Here is a 5,648-nt window from a genome sequence, read left to right on the forward strand (position 1 = left end):
CTAATTGCCTTGATGTTCTTTCCGTTCAAGTGTTGGTTCTAAGATGTGTGATATTTGCACTGGGTTGGGGGGTGCGGGGCACTGGCTAGACCTTGTCCTGACACTTCTCCTCTTAGGGACTCACTGGTTATATCCGGTGTATTCTTGATTGTTTCTCCTTGAGTAGCTCAAGGAGTAGGTGATTATTTCACCTTTCTGTTTGTCTTTGTTGTTGTCTCCGCCCTCCTTGTTTGTCCTGTTGTTCGTCGCGCCTCTACTTAGCACATTGCTCTACGAGCTCCTTCAGTGAGTGGTGGCAATGGCACAATTGAAGACTTGTACCTTTAATGCTAGGGGGCTTAATGTCCCAGAAAAACGCTCACAAATCTTATATAACATGCATAAAGAGCGGGTACATATTTTGTTCCTGCAAGAGACTCACTTTCAGACGGGCCATACGCCACAGTTCACGAACCGATATTTTCCGGCATGGTTCCACAGTACCAACCCGGAATCCAAGTCCAAGGGTGCCAGTATAGGTATTCATAAGTCACTCTCGCATAAAATTCTGGATGTTCTGGTTGACCCGGATGGTAGATATGTTTTTCTCAAGCTATCCATAAGTAATAAGATCTTTACTTTGGCTAATCTGTACCTCCCCAATAAGGACCAGGCACGAGTAGGCCGGTTGTACTTAAGGAAATTGGAGGAGTTCACTGAGGACGTTCTACTTGTTGGAGGTGATTTTAATCTGACTTTTGATTCCAGACTTGACACCTCCTCGGGCAGGTCTGTTGTTCCTAAGTCACATTTGGGGACCCTGAAAAATGTGGTGCATTCCATGCAGTTGATTGACGTGTGGAGGATCCTTCATCCTCAGGTAAGAGAATACACTTATTTCTCCCCATTGCACAATATGTACAGTAGGATAGACGCCTTTTTGATTAGCCACCACTTGCTTACCTGGCACCCTACCTCTGACGTGGGCCCTATGATTTGGTCGGACCATGCACCTGTGTTTCTGACCCTTACATTTCGTAATTCGAGGCCTAATTTCCAATCCTGGAAACTTAATGACAACTTGTTGCGGGATGCAGTATGCGTGGCGGCCATTAAAGATTCACTTACCGGTTTCTTTGAGGTTCATGAACATGAAGCTACTCCCTTGCCACTCCAGTGGGAGGCACTGAAGTGTGTCATTCGAGGGGTACTGATACAACATGGGGCGCGGTTGAAGCGTGAAAAGGGGTTTGCTATTGCACGTCTCCTGATTCAGATACGGGATTTGGAATCATGCCATAAACGGGTTCCATCCTCACAGATTTTTGCAGAGCTCACTACAGCGAGAGAATCCTTGCGTTCTTTGATAGATCAGTCGCATGCTCGGTTCAGGGATCGGATGCGCAAGCACGCATATGAATATGCAGATAAATGCGGTAGGTCACTGGCACGAATACTGCATCCCCGTACACAAGCGTCATATATCCCTAAAGTTTCATCTCCCTCGGGGGTTGAGGTTCATGATCCGGTTAGTATTACTGACTGCTTTAAACGCTATTATTTGGCGCTATACAATATTAAAGGGCAATTTCATGATATGCAGGCAGAATCGTTACAGGATAAAATAGACCGCTATGTTCATGATACTGCGTTGCCGACCTTGGAGGAGGGGGTGGCTTTGGAGCTTGAGGAGGATTTTTTGGAAACCGAAGTGGAGCGTGCTATTGGAGAGTCGCCCTTGGGCAAAAGCCCGGGGCCAGATGGGTTTAATAACAAATTTTATAAGGCATTTAAAGATCAACTGGCTCCCTTTCTGACAAAAGTTTTTAACTCGGTGTCCTCCTCGTGTCCCTTTGCGCCTCAATCCCTCGAGGCTCATATAACTCTTCTACCAAAACCGGGCAAGGACCCAACGGTGTGCGCAAACTTCAGGCCCATATCGTTAATTAATGTAGATGTGAAGCTTTTCGCGAAGCTGCTTGCCTTTCGGTTATCGCCGTTACTACCAGGCTTGATCGTGGATGATCAGGTGGGGTTTGTATGTGGTCGGGAAGCGCGGGACAACACCAACAAAACCCTCCTTTTGACGTCGTACTGCCAGTCTCGTAAGATACCGATGTGTTTACTCTCGATAGAAAAGGCTTTTGATAGAGTGCACTGGGTGTTCCTCCGCAGTGTCCTGACACAGGTGGGCCTTGGCACCACCACGGTGGATAGGATAATGGCCTTGTACCAAAGGCCTTCTGCTCGAGTTCGTGTCAACGGACTGTTATCTGATCCTCTGTCTATTGCTAATGGCACGAGAGAGGGGTGCCCACTTTCGCCTCTTTTGTATGTTCTGGTCATGGAACACCTGGCCGTGGCGCTGCGGAACAACCCTAATATTAACGGTATACGCATTGGCTCACGGCATCATAAATTGGCGCTATACGCGGATGACCTCCTGGTATTCATCACAACTCCCATGATTTCTTTGCCATCCCTGACGGAGGAGTTTGAGTGCTTTGGCCATCTAAGTAATTTTAAAGTCAGTTACTCTAAATCTGAGGCCTTGAATATCTCTTTGGATCAACCTCTAGCTGCCCATCTTGCTCAGGTTTTTCCGTTCAGGTGGCAACCCAAATCTTTAAAATATCTAGGGATACATGTCCCTACACAACAGTCAGACTTGTATGCTCTGAATTATACGCCCATCCTACAGCGCACCATGAAGGACTTGGCGGAATACGGCGGGAACCGCATGTCGTGGTTTGGACGTATCAATGCGGTCAAAATGGATGTCTTGCCCAAATTTCTATATCTCTTCCAGACCGTCCCTATTGCGGTACCATCCAGTTTTTTCCAGGTTTTACATAGCGCCATTACTAAGTTTGTGTGGGGCTCCTCTAAGTCTCGTATCCGGTATGCTGTCCTTAGCCGACCAAAAGTGGACGGGGGCGCGGGTCTCCCAGACTTTAAACGATACCATCAAGCAGCGATAATTATGAGAGTAGTGGATTGGTTCCGTTCGGAGTCAGGTAAGCAATGGGTGCGCATTGAAAAGGCTATGTCTCCTCTTGCATTATCCTCTCTACCGTGGCTGTCAGTCCTTCAGAGACAAACTCTCCCTCTACCTTTCCTCACACGTCAGTTTCTCATGGTATGGGAACGGATCTTGGGCACAACGGGCCTTGTTCATCGCCCGGGTCCCTTGACTCCTCTATTTGATAATCCTTCTTTCCCTCCAGCGGAGGGTGTTGATACATTCCTCTGTTGGGAGAGAGAAAATGGTGGATGTATATCTGAGACCCTTACTCCAGACGGTGCCATGTTGCCAATGACAGAGGTATCGGCTGCCTGCCCGGGAAGGAGGTCAACCTGGTGGTCCTATTTGCAGTTACGGTCCTATATCTCTTCCATGGGTGATTGTATGGTCTTTCTACAGGATAAGACTCCTCTGGAACTCTACTTGTCCTTGCCCACAGCCCCTTCTCATGTGTTGTCTCACCTACATGGGATCCTTCTGCCGAAATTAGCTTTTTCTCAATTATCCTTCACTGCCGCATGGGACGAGGAAATGGGGGTTAGACACTCTGAGGAAGAGTGGGGTACCGCCTTCCTGTTAGCCCATAAGTTACCGATGTCTTGTTTTGCACAAGAAAAGAATTACAAAATACTTACCAGGTGGTACCGTTGTCCGACCTTGTTGCACAGGATATACCCTGATGTGCCTGCTGATAGTTGGAGGTGTGGGGGGCCTCCTGGAACTCTGTTGCATATATGGTGGGATTGTCCCATGCTACGTCCCTTTTGGGGGAAGATTTTTGATCTAGGCAACAAGCTTTTCCATACTGAGGTTCCAACCTCGGCTTCCATAGGCTTGCTTTCTATGGTTCCGGGATCACTCCCACACCTCAAAAGGGGGATCTTTCGACATTTCTTGACTGCAGCGAGAACGGTGATACCTCGTCACTGGAAGTCACATACTGTACCGTCCCTGGCGGAATGGGTAACAGAGGTGAATGGGATCATGAGGATGGAGTTGCTGTCCGTGGATAGGGGCAAATCAGGGATTTTCGTCCAGAATTGGATGGTGTGGTCTGGATTCCGGGATGGTACTGATCTACCTCTCTGGTTGGATGGCAGGTTCTGAATGAATCATAGCACCTACATGAGGCGCTCTTGTCTTTTGTCTGCATGTATTTTCCCTTTGTGGTCTGATGTTACGTGGTGTGTCCATATTCTCAAAAGTGCTCTTATATGTGTCACTTCTCACTTTACTGGGGGGGGGGGGGGGGGCGGTCTCCCTGACTATTGCACTGATTTAATGCGAACATGATACTGTTATTGCCGTTATATCTCTCTTATCATTCAATTCCGATAGGTAGGAGGCTACCTCCTATTGATGTTCTTATACTTGTATATATATGTATATGAATACTGTTGTTATGCTATGATGCTTCACTAGAATGTATTGTACTGCGTACAAATTTCTACTTTTTTGCACAAACCGTGAGATGTTTTTGTATTGTTTTATTTTCAAAATAAAAATCTTTGATAAAGAAAAAAAAAAAAATCTAGTAAAAGGGCCCTGGGACTCTTCCCATATTTTCCCTAAGACATCCAGTCCTTCCAAACCAGTCTCCTCCAACCCTATTTTCTGGCACTTGCTCTTAATATGATGTTTAAAAAACTTGATCTACTTAAATTTCCGTGCAAAAAGGTGAACATCCTTCACCCAGGTGAAGGAATCAAACCTAATGGTGGGAACAAACGAAAGACCCTTCTCCAATAAAGTAATTTCTGCTGGCTCCAAAGTGGTCAGACAGATTCATAATTTCTCTCTCCCTCACAAATCCGTTCGGCCCCTTAACATGTATCGGGAGATTGTTGGATACACAACCTCTATTTCTGCCCCCAGCATCTTTGACTCTTCTCAACAGCCCCCACAAATGGACCTGCCCTCTCTGAATTATTAGTTTCTACCGCCACGTTTGTCTTTGTCCGTTGTACAATCGGTTAGTGCGTGGTACTTACAAAGCAGTAACTGTCGAGGATGTAAATTTGCGCATCACCAGATACATTCACTTCTTTCCTTTATCACTTTTTGTAACTGCGGTAAAGAAGAAAAGCCTCATCTAGAACTTTCCTTTTTTCCCTTTACTCGTTTTTTATACCTGCGTTATCTAAGAAAAGTTGCTCATGACCGATTCCTGATCTAATAACATGATTGAAGAGGAAACATCAGTTATTTTAGGGGTTGTACCAGAATATAAATGTATCACCTATACACAGGATGGATATTTGTCTGATCACTGGGGGCCCCACCACATGAAAATGGGGGTCCTGAACCTGCTGTTCCTACACACTGCTCAACTGCAATGAAAAAAGCGTTGAATGGAGTGGCGGTAGAGCATGATTCCAGTGCACAAATAGTCGTTTTGTTTCAGAAAGGTCTGCGGCTGTCCCATTCATCTGACTGGGGCTTTCAGAATCCACGTGCATGCTGCAGAAACAACCCCACTCCAATGTATGAAATGATTTTCAGTTTCTGAAATTTCTGCTACTAATCTGCCGCAAAAGAATCCACCTGGAGGGCAAGAACACATGGAACAGCAGCCGCAACCATATCCACATGGGGGAAAAATGGACACACGATTTAGCCAGTACAAAACACTTATGACATCTCC

This window comes from Rhinoderma darwinii, chromosome 1 (assembly GCF_050947455.1).
Source record: "Rhinoderma darwinii isolate aRhiDar2 chromosome 1, aRhiDar2.hap1, whole genome shotgun sequence".
NCBI classification, from domain to species: domain Eukaryota; kingdom Metazoa; phylum Chordata; class Amphibia; order Anura; family Rhinodermatidae; genus Rhinoderma; species Rhinoderma darwinii.